Below are 16,503 nucleotides of genomic sequence, written 5' to 3' on the forward strand. Positions count from 1 at the left end.
ATGCAGAGTCTGGGAAGGCTGGAAGATGATGAACCTGATTCACGGTGTTGAGGGAGGTTTGGGGGCAGTGTGGAAGGAAGGAAATAGCCATTCTGGTGACTGGGGGAGCCGAAGAGCTGTGTTGTATCGAGGGCCTGCTGACCACTGGACACCAGAGAGTAGCACCAGTTTGCTCCGGTGTGGTGAAAACCTCCAGTGGCACCCAACTGTTTTGGAATGGCACCAGGCGGACCCTTGGTTTGAACCATGGTTTCATCCCCCTTCTTTCAGGTGGAAGCAACAAAAAGATGACAGGACAAAAGAATGAAGTTATTGGCAAGAAACTAGACAAACTGATGGACCAAATGGGATCTAGAATTATAAGTGAAAGGAAGTGAAAATGGAATGGGCCTGAGAAATTGGAATCCACAAATTGTTTGGTACTCCCTTCAAAAGGCAGAGCCTAATTCCCCTCTCCTTGAGCATGGGCAGGACCTAATGTTTCCCATGTAACATATAGGAAAAAAGGAGAGGTGCTAGGTTATAAAAGACACTGTGTGGGGTGCCTAGGTGGCTCAGGTGGTTGTGTCTGCTTTTGGCCCAGGTCATGATCTCCGGGCCCTGAGATTGAGCCCCATGTCGGGTTCCCTGCTCAGTGGGGAGTCTGCTTGTCTCTCTGCCTCTGGCCCTTCCCTCCCCGGTCTCTCTCTTTCTCTCTCAAATAAATAAATAAAATCCTAAAAAAAAAAAAGTTGGAATACCTGAGTGGCTCAGTCAGTTAAGCATCTGCCTTCGGCTCAGATCATGATCCCAGGATTCTGGGATTGAATCCCTCATCAGGCTCCTTGGTCAGCAGGGAGCCCACTTCTCTCTCTCCCTGCCACGCCCCCTGATTGTGCTCACACTCTCTCTTTAAAAAAAAAAAAAAGAAAGAAAGAAAGAAAAAGAAAAGGCCCTGTGGCTTCCTGCTTGCTCTCTCTTGGATGGCATGTTTTGAGTCCCCATGGTAGGGAACTGAAGCAGACTCTTGGCAACAACCAACATGAAATTGCCAGGTGGGTGAGTGAATGACTTCAGAAGGAAGCACGTGCCTCCATCTCTGCCAGATATCTTGGCCACAACTTCCCGAGAGACCCAAGAGACCTTGAGCCAGAACCACCCCACTGCTAAGCTGCTCCTGGATTCCTGACTCTCTGAAACTCTGTGAATCAATAAAGTTTTATTGTTGTAAGCCGCTAAGTTTGGGGGTAATCGGTATTGCCACAGTGGATAACAGCACAGGCCCTGAAAAAAAAAAACCAGAATGGGAAAGGATGGTAGAATATTGGAAGTCCAGATTTCAGAGGTTGGATGGTGGTGGATTCAAGGCAATGGCCATCTGAAGTTGAGCTAGGAGTGATGGACCCTGACTGAGAAAATATCAAGATACTGAGATATTGGCAGGTTACATCAATAGGCACTGAAATTTTCCAAATAAATCATTTTTTCAACGATTTAAATAAATCAAAGTCAGTTTAAGGACAAAGCCTATGATCTGTGGGCTAGGTCTTGAATGAAGAGGGATAATTAGGATGTGGGCATGATGTCAGTGAGTGGGGGCAGATGGCAAAATGGGAATTTTACACCACTGTGAAGAAAGAAGGATTTGAAAGTAACAGAAGCTAGCAAGAGGGACTGCGATCCGTCTCTGGATTCCAGGTCCCCATGGTGTGGCAAGAAGAGCTGCCGTGCTTAGGACTAATTTGGAGATGGCTAGGTTTTACTTAAAGCCCAAAGCTGAGAATCCACTCAGGCAAGAGGCTAAGAGTGTAAATGTAGGAAAATATGTTAACGGTGAAGTGGGCCAACAGCTGGCCCAGTGAATGAATGGTTTGGAAAGAAAGGGAGCAGAGGGTGTGTGTGTGTGTGCACGCATGCGCGCATGCATGCATGTAAGACTGGGGGAGGAAGTGTGGTAGTAAATTAAAACTCAAGCACATCAAAAAGAATCCAGGCAGGTTAATTGACTGGCTCGTGAGTTTTCCAGGATAGCCCTCTAGTCCCTGTGAGAAGCCCTAATTCAATTTATCAGCAGTCCATGCTTATAATACGCACATTACTGAAGTCTCACAAATACAGAGGCCCTGCGAGCTGACACGGCATTCAGGTCACACTCGTTCTTGACACTGAGGTTATTTTCTCAGCTAAGATTAAGCCAGAAGTTTATTTTGCTCCTAGAAAATACTGCTCTTGGAAAAGTACAATTTATCCTTCACTTTGTTTGAAAGAACATTATCTAGAAAAAGACCTCTGAAGGTAATTTTTTCCCCCCAATTCTAGGCAGGTAGGTAATGAATATTGGTTGCTACGTGGTTGGTGTCTTTTTTGTTGTTGTTGGCTGGAGAGGTTATTTTTTAAATTTCTTGTTGCAAAAAATGAAAAAAAATTTTTTTTCATATTCCTGAGGGTATCCTATAGAAAATACTTCAGTGTTGGGGACTCACTTAGGTTTTTTAGAACAAGTAAATGTTGCTGACATATTCAAATGGATAGTTGTGTAACAGAAATATCCCAATTGGAGTTATAAAGATGCTGACTTGAATTCTTATAAAGGATGGAAATGGTTATATGCACATACAATACAGGAAAATATATATTATTTGAAGGGCAGAAAGAAATATAAACTCACAGAAGTTTCCTTAGGTATCAAGTGACAGTTCTGAAAATGGGTAAAAAGATTCGAGATGAGGAGAGAAGGTTACTTAGTGTTCACTTAACATGTAGAAACAGCTAGAACTAAAGAATCCATTGAGTGTTTTCTGCAACAGAACAATGTAGCATTCTAGATGCTGTGACATCATTTTTTAAAAATAGCTGCTTTCACCAACAGATAGCAGTTTATAATGAAAACGTTTTTTCATTTCTTTTGGGAAGAGGGAGAGGAGAGTCAGGGGGGAAGGGGGATGAGTGACTAAGTGAGATAAATGTACTAATTGTCCCCGGTCTCCATGTAAATAGCAATGTAACTGGCACCGAGTCACGTGCACGCTCTCTCATGAAAATATGAAGCCAAAGTTCATTCGATTGTTTGATTTTATGACCAGTAAGATGTTAACATCATGCATTTTATTATTAGCCTACTTTTACAGATTAGAAGCCATCCACAGTAACAAGAATGGCCATGCATGCCTCCATGATGACGCTGATGGGAACACTGAAGGTGTGACCCCCCCCCCCCCGAGATGTTACAGGGGCAAGGGCTGTGGTGTGCAGGGGCACAGAGGGCAGGCACCAGCCCCCACCCTGCCCCAGGGTTGGCCTCAGCCTGGGCAGATGGTGACTCTGCTTTCGGGGTCCCTCTGTGCCTCACACACCCTTGTGTCTCTTGGTATGTCAGATTTCATTACTTTCAGAGTCACAGAGAAACCTTGTTGCCAGTGGTGTGCTGGGAACATTGGCTCTTGAGAAAGGTTTGATGGTATGAATGCTCAGCCGTTGTGGCCAGTGTCAAGCTTCCCAACTTGGAATGAGGGTAATTGGCTCAGTGGAGCCAGGGTGAGCAGGATCCTGCCACACCGCCTGCATCCCCCGACAGCACCTTCCCACCACACACGGTTACTAGTCCACCATCAGTAAAGTGGGACCCTTTTCAAGATAGAAATCTCTCTAGAAAGGCTAGGATGTGGGAGTTGCTCCTCCTCCCTTCTAGGTCCTTCCTGGCTCCTCTGTCTTCTCCTCCTTCTCTTTACTTCCCCTCCTCCAACCCTCTTCTTCCTCTTCCTCTTCCTTTTCAGAATTTACAGATGGCAACTGCATGCTGGACATCGTGCCAGACACTGGGCTGCAAAGACGGGCCAGGATTCATCTCTAAGGGTAAGAACTTAAGGTCTAGCTGGTGGAGACCCACATAGGAAGGCAAGGGACGTTTCCATAGTCAGTGCTGGAGGTCTGCCTGGCATGCAAGCGGACTCAGAGAATAGGGGTTAATTCTGCACGATATAAGTGAGTATGTAAGGAAGGGTTTCAGGAAAGTGCTGGTGCTTAAGCTGAAGCATCAGAAGCGTCCCTCTTTGAACGTGTGTTTAAGACTGAATGCATGTCACGTGAAAGCCAAACAGTGTGAAGAAAATCAGTAGCAGCGAGGTTTACTGAGCACATCCTCTTCTGGGCCCGTGTACTATCTCGTGTACCCTGACAGCGACTTTATGAAGATTATACTCTCAGTGTCCCTATTTTATTTTTTATTTTTTTAGAGAGATTGAGAGAGAGCGAGTGAGAAAGAGTGAGAGAGAGCAGGGGGAGGGGTGGGAAAGGGAGAGGGAGAGAATCTTAAGCAGGTGCCATGCTCAGCACGGAGCCCAAATACGCCTGTTACAGGGTTGATCCCATGACCCTGAGATCATGACCTGAGCTGAGATCAAGAGTACGATGCTCAGGAGCCTGGGTGGCTCTGTCAGATAAGCATCTGCCTTAGGCTCAGGTCATGGTCCCAGGGTCTTAGGATTGAGTTCTGCTCCCTGCTCAGCAGGGTATCTGTTTCTTCCTCTGCCCTCCCCTCAAACCCCCCCCCCCCGCCACTCATGCACATGCATGGGCTCTCTCTCTCAAAAATAAATAAATTCTTTTAAAAATTAAAAATATAAAAAGAGTCAGACGCTCAACCAGTTGAACCACCCAGGCACCCCTTAGTGCCCCTACGGCAGATGAGCAGATTGAGGCACAGGGAGGTTAATAACTTGCTAAAGACCATGGAGCTAGTAAACTTGGAGCCAAGGATGAACTCAGGCACTTCGATTCTGGACCTCAAGCTCAAGCATTTAGGACCGACCACGTCAAATAACGTCACAGTGTATAACATAATGGAAAGTTGCTCAGGAGTTCAAATGGAACAGGTAGGAACAGTTTAAACCACCACACATGCCCTCAAAAGCCCTAGGCTAGGACATCAGTCTTGTACCAGCGGGACAATCAGATGTTCTGCGTGGAGCCCACCACTAAGCACGCAAGCTTGGCAACAGTTCATTAACTGTAAGTGTAGTGGTAAATGTGCCATGAAGAAATTTTCTGTAGCCAATTCCAGTAATAATTGGATTAGATACTTATTTAGTACAGATTTCAATAAAGCTGCAATGTTAACTTCACATTCAAATGAACAAAACGGCTTTGTAGAGATCAAATGACAGGGCATTAAATTGGCATTGAAAATCGCCCGCTGGCCGAGTTTTTGGTTGAGCATGAGGTCGGATCTTGAACCAGCAAACAAAGCCTTGAAATTATTAATGCTGTTTTGTACAACCTACTATGCAAATAGAGGGTCTCTGCCTTGCTGTAATGGAAGTCAAGGGATGGAGAAGTTTAAATCAAGGGATGGACCCGAGGCTATAGGATCTTATTTTTAAACGCAACATGTGTGAGTTAATTTAGCAACACGGGATCCAACATATTACATCAATTACATTCACTTAGGTATTATTGGTTTTGTATTTTCATTTGGACTTCCTGAGGAGTGCGTTTGCCTTGGTTTTCTAGGTGCATAAGCGGCATGAGGAATTGGTCTCTTTTAAGTCCCTATGGCAAATTCCAACTTCCTGTCTCATCCTTCATTTAAAATATTTTGGTGTGTAGTATTCACAATTCTTGAAACTGAGATTTTGACCCTTGGCTGAGATGATCTGTGGGCATCCAGAAGATGCCTTCTTTGTCCCTGGTGTTTCTCTATTACCGCCAAAGGCTACGGCTCTCAGTTTAATACTGCAAAGGTGTAAGTAAAGCACTTAGAAATTTGGCAGCAGAGAAACCAACTCCACCTACCAGAGAGTTTGGGAGGGCAAGTATTTGTAGTAGAGGATGATACACCCCTAAACAAAGTTGGGGGTATTGCTGGTAAGGAAGAAGCGGGGATGGGGATTGGGGAGGAAACTCACAGAGTCTGTTTAAGTGACTGAGTAAAGGAAAGAAAAGACAAACCATTCTTAGAGGGGCGCCTGGGTGGCTCAGTAGGTTACAGCCTCTGCCTTCGGCTCAGGTCATGATCCCAGAGTCCTGGGATCGAGCCCCGCATCGGGCTCTTTGCTCAGCGGCGAGCCTGCTTCCCCTTCTCTCTCTGTCTGCCTGCCTATCTGCCTACTTGTGATTTCTATGTCAAATAAATAAATAAAATCTTTAAAAAAAAATTCTTAGAGTTCTCTCTATACAGTCTCTGCCTCCCACTGTCCTTTAACTTGGTCCCTTAAAAGCGATGGTGTGTTGATAAATGCTTCTTCACACGAGGCTCTTGGCGGGGAAAATATTTATAATGTTTGCCAGTTTCTGTGGTGGAAATATTCCCATCACGGAGGTTTCAAGCTACTAATGTGCTGTCTTCCCCCCGCAACCCCCACCCCCCACCAGCCATCTCCGCTGCGCATGGAGGTGGAGGGGGAGACATCTCCAATGGCGCATGGTCCCGTAGTATTTCCCATATGGAAATGCTATGGAAATATCCCGTAGCATTTCCCATATGGAAATGCTATGGAAATATCCCATAGCATTTCCCCTCAACAGATATAGTAGGAGTCAGTCACCTCAATATTATGGAACATAGTAAAATGTTGTATTGGTCAGTTTGGATGTGCCAGAACAAAATATTATAGGCCGGGTGGCTTGCACAGCAGACATGAAGTTTCTCACAGCTCTGAAGGCTGAAGTCTGAGACCAGGGAATGGGCAAGGTTGGGGTCCTTGGAGGTCTCTCTCCTCAGCTTGCAGGCAGCCTTCTGTTTGCTCCCTCTTCACATGGCTGTCCTGGCTTTCTGTGCGTGTGTGTGTCTCCCAAGTTTCTTTGTGCGTCCAGATATCCTCTACTTACGAGGACCACCAAGCAGAGTGGGTTAGGACCCACACTAATGGCCTCATGTTAACTTTACTACATCTTTATTTATTTTTTTTAAGATTTCATTTATTTATTTATTTGACAGATTGAGAGAGAGAGAGAGCACGAGCAAGCGCACAATCAGGGGAAGAAGCCAGAGGGAGAGGGGGGAAGCAGACTCCCAATTGAGTAGGGAGCCTGATGCGGGGCTCTATTCTAGGACCCCCAGATCATGACCTGAGCCCAAAGCAGGTGCTTCACTGACTGAGCCATCCAGGTGCCCTAATTTTATCATCTTTAAAGGCCCCATCTCTAAATACTGTCACATTTTGAGGTGCTGGTGGTTGGGACTTCAACATATGAGTGTTGGGGGGGACACAATTCAGTCCATAACAAATGTCATAAAAAACTAGGAAGTGATGAACTGTGAGTATTTCCTTTGTTTTTAATATCATTTAGGGAATCATAAGTTCATAGAATTTAGGTTTAAATAATAGCTGTGTTTAGCAGCTGAATTGAAAAAATTCCCAAAGATTTAAAAATCAGCTCTCATGAGCTGGTGTGAACTGCTTTAAAATAAAACAAAAGCTCAAGCAAACACCCTACCCAACCAGAAAAAGACAAAGCACAATTTGCCAGGGTGTCAATTTTCTTATTATCAGGATCTTTTCCTGGCAATTACCTCATTATTGTGAAGAAACAGAATGATTTCCAGGATCATTCGAGCTCTAATACTCTTCCATTTTGTCAAAGATCTTAATAGTAACTAGAAATCTCATGATGCTTTACAATTTAAAAAAATATTTTACCTTATTCCATGCTGTATTTATAAAGTCTTTGCTGAGTACATGCTACGGATGGAATGTTTGTGTCCCTCCCAAACTCCTGTGTTGAAACCCTAATCCCCAGTGTGACGGTATCTGGAGGTAATTAGGTTTGGTGAGAACAGGAGGGTGGAGCTTGGTGAGTACGATGAGTGTCTTTGTAAGAAGAGACTTGGGACAGCTCGCTTCCTGTCTCTCTGTTTCCCTCTCTCTTCTCGCCTCCTGACTCTGCCATGGGGGGAGGATATGGTCGGAAGGTGGCCATCTGCCAAGCAGGAAGGAGGTCCTCAAAAGAACCCTGATCTTGGACTTCCCAGCCTCCAGAACTGTGAGAAATAGATATCCATTGTTCAAGCCTCTCAGTCATTGACATTCTGTTACAGCAGCCTGAACCGACTAAGACCGTACCTTCCAGGTACGAGGTACTGTGCTGGGAAATAGGGCCCAGAGAAGACAAGAGAGACATGATCCCTCCCCCAATGGTGCCTACAGCTAGAGTGGGAGATAGAGTTAGAGCAACTAATCATTTAGTAACTAATTATAGTAGTTGTAACTGCTGGTAGGAGCATGTATAGGGCACTATGGAAGCATTTGTCATAGGAGGAGCTAGCCTTACCCAAGAAATCACAGAGATTTATCTTGGGAAATGACATTTAACCTGTGCTATAGGCTGAATTCTCTACTACCTGTCCCCTCGCCCGCCTCCACCTTCAGGAACTGAAGCCTTAATCTCTAGAGCCTCAGAATATGACTGGGTTTGGAGATAGGATTTTTTTTTTTTAAGTTTTTATTTATTTATTTGAGAAAGAGGGTAAGAGAGAGAGTATGAGGGCAGGGTGATGGGCAGAGGGAGGAGCAGACTCCCCTCCAAGCAGGGAGCCCGATGTGGAACTCAATCACAGGACCCTGGGATCATAACCTGAGCTTATGGCAGATGCTTAACCAACTGAGCCACCCAGGAGACCCTGGAGATAGAATCTTTAAAGAGATGAGTACGTTTAAATGTCTTTAACATGAGTGCTAATCCAGTCTGACCAGCCAATTTGACCACACAGAGAGACCCCAGGGATGCAGGGATGCACCCACCCACAGAGGACAGAGTGAGAAGGCAGCTATCCAGAAACCAAGGAGAGAGACCTCAGGAGAAATTAGATCTGCCAACACTGTGATTTTGGACTTCAGCCTCTGGAACTGTGAGAACACAAATTTCTGTTGCTTAACCCACCTGGGCTGTGGTATTTTGTTATGGGAGCACCAGCAGACAAGTGGCACCTGGGGCCCAGGAGTAAGGAGGGGCTGGTGAGACAAAGGGAGGTAGGAGGGTATTCTAACCAGAGGAGGGAACATCTGTCTGGATCCTTAAAGCCACAGATTAAAGGCCCAGAATCTAATCTAGAAGAGGAGTTACAGGTATGCGGCCAGGAGTCAAAGGGCTGGACTCTGGAGAAGTTTAGGAGTCGGCACCTGTACAATGCCACGAATGCTAGGTTCTCCTGCAGGGATGTTGGGGAGAGGGTTAGGGACTGAGCTGCGGAAACAGTGCAGGGCCTGGCACACACTCCTGGAAATGCTCAAAAATGTGAGATGTCACTTATTATCTGAGAATAGCTCACCATTCTCAAAGTGTAGTTGGAATGTTCTTTACAGTGGCAAATCTTTACTGGTATCACTCCAACCTGAGTAAAATCACTTTCTCTCCCTTATTGGGAAGGAAGACCATCTGTTTCTAAAATCTGGATTCTCCATTTTATGTTCCTGAGGGTTTGGATTTTGTCCTAATGTCTTTTGCTATGGGCCATCGAAACCTACCATTTAGACAAAAAAGAAGTAAAATTCGGCCTTTGGGGAGTGAGGACTGACCAGGCTGTGAGTAGAATGCATGATGGTTTGGGGGACAGTACCAGGAGAGGGGGCTCTAGCTGTGACAGGTGTTTGGGCCTCTGTCCCTGAGCTCTCAGGGCCTGAGAAGTGCCAGGAGGCCAGGAGAAGAGCCACGCCGAGGGCACCATTGAGTGCCATGAGTATTGGGCACTTTGAGAGGACACTGCCCTATAGCACCAGGAGATCTGTAAGCCCCTTGATGACTGGAAATTCAGCAGGATGGCAGTGATGGAGAAAAGCAGTTGCACCCCTACTTTTGTGCACCCCAGATTAGGGACTTCAGGGATAGGACAGCATGTTTGGCATTAATGGACCTCATGATCTTTAAATTCCTTCACTGGACCCCAGTCCTTAGGGACAAGTATTCTACCTTTCTCTCTGCATCCTCCACACTTAGTCAGCCTAGTGCTGAACACCTGTTTGCTGAATAAAATATATATTTGTAAATTAGGCACTTGAGGCCAAGTGATTGAGCGACCCTCTTAGGGCATATGTGTTGTGAAACCCTACCCAAGAGCTGAAGCGTCTTCCGGTTGAGGCTTTGCTCTTGCCAGCCACCACAGGAGCAAGGGACGTGTCTTGTGCTTTTCCCATGACACCTGGTGCCCTGGTGAGCCCGCAGTCAGGAGCAGAAAGAACCCGAGAAGCAGGCGTGCTATCGAGAAGGTGGATCCGTGGAATGATTGGTAGAGCTGTTGGTGTGGTGGCCGGGAGAGATAAGTGTTCTCGTCCCATTCTGACTCTTGGGAAGCCCCCCAGCCATTCATATTCATCTATTCCAAAGACATTTAGGAATGGCGATGTCACATCAGCCTTTTCTCCTCCACGTTTATGCCCCACAAGCTAGTGAACAAAGCATGGAGTTTTGGTCATTCATTCAATATATACTTATCGACCAGCGTTCCAAATATTTACTGTCTGGCTGCATAAGGGCTGGTCTACCTCTGCGTTTCAGAGTCCACATCTATACGCTGAGGACAGTAACACCTTTTGCGTAAAGGTTGGCTTAGTTCAAAAGAGGGCGGGGGTGCCTGGGTGGGTCAATGGGTTAAAGCCTCTGCCTTCGGCTCTGGTCATGATCCCAGTCCGGGCTCTCAGCTGGGCGGGGAGCCTGCTTCCTCCTCTCTCTCTGCCTGCTTGTGATTTCTGTCTGTCAAATAAATAAATAAAATCTTTAAAAAAAAAAAAAAAAGGAGGGAGAACACATAAAATGCGTTCAGGTCACCTAGCCCCCCCCTCCCCCGGGCCAGGGACAGCTGGTTATTTCACCACTCTTTTGCAGTGCTGGGGAGCCCGTGGGGGCTTTTGAAATGTGTGGAGTTCAGGCTTGTGCCCTAATTTGGTTAATCAATTATGGTAAAACAAAAGGAGCAGGACTTCCCTGGACAGAGTCTCTCCCGTGCCCGGCACATTAATGACGCACAGTAAATATACATTCAGTCCATCAATTATTCTGGCCTCTGGAATGAGTGGGACATTTTGATGACGCAGGAAGATGAGACTCACTCTATAGCTTTCCTTGTTCTAGCCACAGTCTCTTCCTATAAATTGAGAAAAGTTCCAGCAAAATAAGATTGTGCTGTCTCAATATAAATTCTTTATCAGTTTGGATTAGGTTCATCTACATAAGGTAGAAACACTCTTCCCCACACGTACTCCCTTTCCCAATTTAGCCTGCGATAAGATAAAAATCCCATTTCTTTTTCATGTAAAAGACTAGAGTTAGGCATTCCAGACTAGTGTGACCGCTCCACAAAGCTCTCGAAGACCCCAGTCCCTTCCAACTCCAGCTCTAAGGTGGTCTCCTGGTCCAAGGTGACTGCTAAGGCTCCTGCCAGCCATCTCATCTCTGTTCCACGAAGCAAGACGCAAGAATGGGGAGAAGAAAAGAGCATTCTCTCCCTTTAAAAAAGACTTCCCTAAGTCCCACACAGTACTTCTATCTCTTCAGTGAGAGATTAGGCGCCTGGCCAGACCTCTGCAAGCATGGCTGGAAAATGAAATCTTTCAGCTGGGCAGTAATGTGCTCAGCCAAAAACTGGAATTCTAACACCAAGAAAGAAAAGGAGGCTGGGGTATGAGGTAGGCAAACTGCAATCTCTCTCACCTCCTCCGTCTGGAGAAGACACATAGCCATTTTCCCTTCTAGGTTTTTGCCACCCCATGCACATTAACATCTTGACATCTTACGTTGAGGGAAACAGTTGAGGTGCTGCTGAGGTTTTTCATCCTAGCCCTGAAGGAAAGAAGAAATGATACCATTTGTCTATGTGCACACTCACGCTCTGTGTCTCACATACGGTGTCATCCTCTCGCTGTCTCTCCCCAACTATGCGCACAGAGCCCAGGTTACAATTGCCCCCCGCCCTCCACACTGCCAATGATGATTGCCCTGAACATGGTCACTGGGTTTTGGCACTTGGCCCTGTGACATCCAGCACCAGCCGCCCAGAGCCCTTCCTCTTGTTCAGGAAGAACAGCTCTAAGAGCAGGTAGCCAACCACTCCATATGCTGGCGTCTCCTGGGTGAGGAGCTGGGTTCCGTTGGGATTTGGACCTGTAGTCTTTCCTTTAATGATTCTACTGAGAGCTCTCCCCAGATACTTCTGTCCTTTCATTTTGAACATAGAGAACTAGTATCCACCTCTTACCTTTCATTTAAAAAAAAAAGAAGAAGAAGATAAACATAATAAATAAACAGCTGGCTGTGGCAAATTCCTAGTAAAAACATTTTGGAAGATATCCATTGTCTATGAATCTAATTACTGGTTCTGGCAGAAGTGAAGTCAGAATTTAACACGGGGAGGGTGGGAGGTGTTGGAATCGGAAGGCCTGGCTAAGCCCTGTGTGGCCTCTGGATTCTGGGTGAACCTGGCTGCTGGTAGCTTCATCCTTAAAATGTCAATAGGAATGTCTGCTTCATGGCGCCATTTTAGCGTTCTGTTAGGTAACACACCCCCTAACACTAGGTGGGACAAAGGGCAAGGACTCACTCATTTGTTTCCTTTACCCTGAGGGGAAGTAATAGAGACTAAAGGATTGAGAGCAGAAGGGAGAGGAGATGAGGAGTTGAAGTGCAAGTTGATTTAAATAGCTTTTTAACAACTGGGGGTTGAAGTCCTTGGAGGCTCTGGAAGCCAGCCCGCCATCTATTCCACTTCATTTCATTCTACTCTAAGCCTAACTCTGTTCAGCACATATAGCTTACTCATAAGACATATTGAGGAGTTATTTTTCCAGCCGTAAATTTTAAATATTTTTTTTTCGAGGTTAGAAATAATACTGGATCTTTTAAAAAACCTGGAAACTAAAGAATTGTAGTTTACTTTCCAAAATGGAAACAAAGATAAAGAACATGACTACATCACGCGGCCGAACAGTGTTTCCCTCCTTCCTCCTACCCTCCCCTCGTACCCACCCCCAGCCCAGGACAGTGGGGATTTATATCCCAGAGGTGCTAGCACAGGGCCTGCAGTGGGCTCTGTGAATCCCCTTCCCACTCCCCACTGGTGGATCTCTGGATGCCCCAGGGCTCCTGCCCCGCTGAACATTCCACGGGGGCCTGTCAAGCTGTGTCACACACAAGTGGATGTGCGGAAAAGGGGCAGCAGGAGGAAGAATTGAAATGACTCAGAGGAGAGGCGTCATCGCTACTGCGCCTGCAGACAGGGCTGGGGAGAACTAGGGAGCAGCACAGTTCCCACAAATGCTCTGTTTTCTTGAGATTTTGTCGGAAGAAGCAGACATTAACCCTCAACCAAATTGTAGGTTTTAAACAAGAGACTGGGGGTGCCTGGGTGGCTCAGTGGGTTAAGCCGCTGCCTTCAGCTCAGGTCACAATCCCAGGGTCCTGGGATCGAGCCCCATGGGCTCTCTGCTCAGCGGGGAGCCTGCTTCCTCCTCTCTCTCTGCCTGCCTCTCTGCCTGCTTGTCATCTCTCTCTGTCAAATAAATAAATAAATAATCTTAAAAAAAAAAAAAAAAAAAGAGACTGTGTGCGGGACGCCCGGGTGGCTCAGTCAGTTAAGCGGCTGCCTTCGGCTCAGGTCTTTGTCCCAATGTCCTGGGATCAAGTCCTCCATCTTGCTTCCTGCTCAGCAGAGAGCCTGCTTCTCCCTCTTCCTCTGCCTGCTGCTCTGCATACTTGTGCTATCTCTGTCAAATAAATATATAAAATCTTTGAAAAAAAAAAAAAAGAGTTGCATAAACTAAACTCAGGTAGATGGTAGAGAGTGAACTTAAACGCGGGCGGGACTCCGTTGTTTCTATGTTTTTCCTAAGACTGTTGCCACTTGCCTGGTTTTGCAGGGCTGATGTCTGCCTCCTTCAGAGGATTTGTTCCTCTGTCTTCCAGGCAGCTGGTACCCTTAGCTTCGAAAATAACTGCTTCTCAGAGGTGCCAGAAGGAGATAATTTGCGGAGCTCCTGAGGGATAAATCACCCTGTAAGCCTAAAATCATCTCGTTGGGGGAGGGGGTGGAGTGAGCAAAACATTTACTCCGGTGTGAATGGCAAGCATGCTGAGCGAGAATTAGCCCGACTTTGAGTTCTTAACGCCATGTAATCCTCCCTTTTAACCTCTCCTTGGCAGGATGGGTTTCTGAGACCCAAAGGCTGCCTGTAGAACCAGTTAAAGGAGAAACAAGTTTCAAAATCCCTTTTGAAAGCAAAGGTTAGGTAATGGTGTTTACAAACTCAGCTGAGGCTTTTTCGTGCTGTATTATTATTATTATTATTAAATTATTATTATTATTTATTGCAAAGGTGCTTCTAGGCATGCCTGGTTTGTTTGTTTCCAGCCCTGCGGGTTGACTAGGAGGAGGAGGGGAGGCCAGAGGAAGGGCGCTGGAAGGCGGTCTGGATTGTTGCGTTTCCCCCGGGGCGGGGTGGGGGGGGGTGGAGAGTTGGGGTGGAGCTGGGCTGGGGTCCGGGCCAGGCTCCGGGGTGGCCACGCCTGCCTTCCCTTCCAACGCCGCACACACACTGCCACCTACGGAGCTCGGGAGGCAAGTGAGCCTCCCCTCAGGAGGGGAGACTGGCCTGGCCCGGACCGGGGAGCCCATCCGCTCAAGCCCCACGCGGGATTCCCGCAGGGGCCTCCCTGCATTACCGTATCAAAAGCGGAGTCGTTCCTTGGGCAACTGAAGATCTAGAACGCTCGTCTGGTTTTACCAGCCCCGGTCTCATTAACCCTGGGTTCCGCCCCGACAGAGGCCCTGCCCTTTCGGTGGCTGGTAAGACTCCACCACCTCTAGGGCCAGCTCCGCTCACCCTACCGCAACCAAGCGACGGTCCTCTTGCTCGCCCACTGATTGTTCGTATTTATTGAACACCCCTCAGGTACCAGATTCCGTGCTTCTTGCTTTACGGGCATCATTTTATTTAACTTTCTCCACACCCTGGTACTAGATTGCTTATGCTGTAGATTACGAAACGGGCTTAGGAACATGATGGAAATTTATCTAAGGTCCCTTAGCCAGTAAGCGGTGGTGCCAGGTTTTACATTTGAGTAGATTTTAAATCCAGGGCCTACCTCCTGACTCCCTTAAATTAGATCCCCTAGGAGACCCTGAACGGACCTCATTCAGTCTTCAAGGACTGAGCATTGGCCACGTGTACTGCTTAGGGCTTGGACACATTTTATCCTGTGTAATTCTTACCGTCCCATAAAGTACATGCAGATGGTAAGACTGTTTTACAAATAAAGAAGCAGGGCTCAAAGAAATTAATCATCTTTTTCTCCTAACCAGAGAAGGAGACAAACCATGAGAGACTCTTAGTCCTAGGAAACAAATTGAGGGTTGCTGTAAGTGGGGGGTGCGGAAGGATGGGGTAGCTGAGTGATGGACATTAAGGAGGGCATGGGATGTAATGGGCATTGGGTGTAATAGAAGACTGGTGAGGGGACGCCTGGGCGCAGGTCATGATCCCAGGGTGCTGGGATCCAACCCAGCATCAGACTCCCTGCCCTGAGGGAGGCCTGCTTCTCCCTTTCCTACTCACTCCTGCTTGTGTTCCCTCTCACTGTCTTTTTCTCTCTCTCTCTGTCAAATAAAAAATAAATCTTAAAATAAGTAAATAAATAAATAAGGGGCACCTGGGTGGCTTAGTTGATTAAGAGACTGCTTTCAGCTCAGGTCATGATCCTGTAGTCCCAGGATGGAGTTCCACATGGGGTTCCCTGCTCAGCAGGGAGTCTGCCTCTCCCTCTGACCCTTCCCCCTCTCATGCTCACTCTCTCTCTTCCTCTGTCTCTCAAGTAAATAATAAAAAAATTTAAAAAATCTTAAAAAAAAGACTTGTGAATCACAGGCTTGTACCTCTGAAACAATAATATATTATATGTTAATTAATTGAATTTAAATAAAACATGTTTTGAAAAATGGTAAGAAATTAATCGTCTTTTTCTGTTGGCCATTGTGTCTGGGTATAAGGCCTGGGGTAGAATAGGGCAGAAAGCTGGGAGGAACTTGGGTTATTCTCAATCAGCCACCTGGAGTCACCCTTTCCAGCTACTTCTGGATTCTTCATTGTGAAAAATGACAGTTATGGGGCGCCTGGGTGGCTCAGTTGGTTAAGAGACTGCATTCGGCTCAGGTCATGGTCCCAGAGCCCCAGGATCCAGTCCTGCATTGGACTCCCAGCTCTATGGGGAGTCTGCTTCTCTCTCTGACCTTCTCCCCTGTCATGCTCTCTCTCTCAAACAAATAAAGAAATAAAAATCGTTTTTAAATAAAAGACAGTTGTGTTCTAAGGATTTGACTTAGGGTTTCTGTCATTTGTGGATGAAAGCAAAGCAGCTGAGGGAATGAGGATTCAAACACAGGTGGGTCTGTCAGACACCAGAGCTACTGGACGTGTTTTCCTGGCTACCTTCCTGCCTTGTGTTATACAATTATTAAAAAGTTGCAGGTTCCTCAGAGATAAGGAGACTTTTCCATATGCAATCATGTGGTAGGAAGAATCAGGAGGCCTAGAGTTTCATCCTGAC

This window comes from Mustela lutreola, chromosome 1, assembly GCF_030435805.1.
Source record: "Mustela lutreola isolate mMusLut2 chromosome 1, mMusLut2.pri, whole genome shotgun sequence".
NCBI lineage: Eukaryota > Metazoa > Chordata > Mammalia > Carnivora > Mustelidae > Mustela > Mustela lutreola.